Here is a 1,609-nt window from a genome sequence, read left to right as displayed (position 1 = left end):
CGTAGTTAACTAAACTCTTCTTATTCCCTTTCTCAACTGCCATACCCTAACCTTGTTCCCCATGTGCCCACTAAAACCACGCTCAATTAAGGCCATCAGATTCTCCCGGGCCCACATTAATCCAACTGCTCACAGAGACCGACAGCCTCTCTATCTCCATTTCAAGCTCCCTCTTCAACTGGCTTCTGCTACCGTCCTACTCTTTCTCGGCTTTGGAGTCCGTATTTGCTCGGCCGGTCCCACGAAGCTCCCTCTCACTCCAATTGTCGCCCCACAAGACCAATTGCTTAATCAAGACACCGAACAAGAAGAGGATGAGAAGTTGAAACAAGAATTTGAGAATTGGAAATAAAAAACGTACGCATTGACCGTGCCTTTGAGAGTCGTTTCTCTTCAGAACTCAGTGCCTCAATCTTGGGTTAAGGATTTTATGTGAAGTCAAGGAAAGAGATTGAAGTTTCAGATGAATTTGTGTGCTAGCACTGATGGGATCTTTAACAATTTATCTGTGCCCTTTAACAAAGTTAAGGCTAAGTCGGCTTCGTATATGGCTGCTGATTTGGTTAGTGTTGGTGATTCATGGCTCAGTTTTGCAATTGAAAAGAGATTGATTGAGCCAGATTGAGCCAATTGCTGGAGCTGAAGATCAAGATTGGTTCAAATGCTTATGTCACAAATGGAAGGTATCATCTTTATCTTTGACCCGATAATTTTTATTGTCTTTTTAATTGCAATGAGAAGAAATGCCACTGTAGCATGTAGTGATTAATTTCACTAGAAAAATTAAATATTGTCTCCTTGGGTATGCTAGCTCGTAAGTTAGGGTTAATATCAGAGCTTAAGGTACTATAACCGTGAGAAGCTATTGACTGCCAATTAAAATATCCATTAAAATGTCTAGGGAGTTATGAAGGTGGAGGTAACTACTAATAAAATATCCAGTTAACCTCCTGCTCGATGCGATTAATAAATTTGGTCAATGCCACTGAAACCTGCTAACTGACGTCACAATGCGACATGAGCACTTCAAAATGGGACAGATGGTCAGTAGCACTAAATTTTTCTTGCCTAAGATTGAGCAATTGGTCTAACTACTAATCCCTATTGTAGGTTGATCATTATTTTTTCAATTATGTTCAGTTTGACCCAAAAAGTTGCAGAATCTTGAGCTGAATATTGTCACTGAACACTGTCAATGTTGTTTAGCATAGCCAACTAACTTGATGTTAAAACAAACACACAGTGTGTCTCATGTCTCACAATTCAAATTATCATCTGTAATGATGGAGAATTTTTCCAATGTATGAAGTATGCTTTGATACGTGGGTTACCTTGGAGAAGATATCTCAAAATAAAGAATATGGGGAGAAAACAGTTCAGTAGTTTATTATTCTGTAGTCAAGTTTTGTCTCGAAAATGGTCAAAATTTAAATGAATAAGGACAGGGAATCTTCATTCTTTTTTCCCTTTTTTATACCAAGATATCTCTCAACCTTTATATAATCCCCACTGGATATCTGCTTCCAATAATTAAAATAAAATTTTCGCCGCTCTAACAATAAAAAGTAACATCTTTAATCAAATAATTTACAGTTCCTCATCACCTTAG

At 38.0% G+C, this 1,609-nt stretch overlaps 1 long non-coding RNA gene across 1 annotated transcript in view; it reads left to right on the top strand.

The window, feature by feature from the left end:
- Positions 1-80: 80 nt before the first annotated feature.
- Positions 81-1,609, top strand: part of LOC112101460 — a 2,328-nt gene continuing 799 nt past the window's right edge. The window contains exon 1 of the long non-coding RNA XR_002907536.1: positions 81-683. This is a non-coding gene — a long non-coding RNA (uncharacterized LOC112101460). The remainder of the gene's footprint in view (positions 684-1,609) is intronic.

The sequence above is a fragment of the Citrus clementina genome, unplaced genomic scaffold (assembly GCF_000493195.1).
Source record: "Citrus clementina cultivar Clemenules unplaced genomic scaffold, Citrus_clementina_v1.0 scaffold_1884, whole genome shotgun sequence".
Taxonomy (NCBI): Eukaryota; Viridiplantae; Streptophyta; class Magnoliopsida; order Sapindales; family Rutaceae; genus Citrus; species Citrus x clementina.
This window is presented reverse-complemented; position numbering and strand designations above follow the sequence as displayed.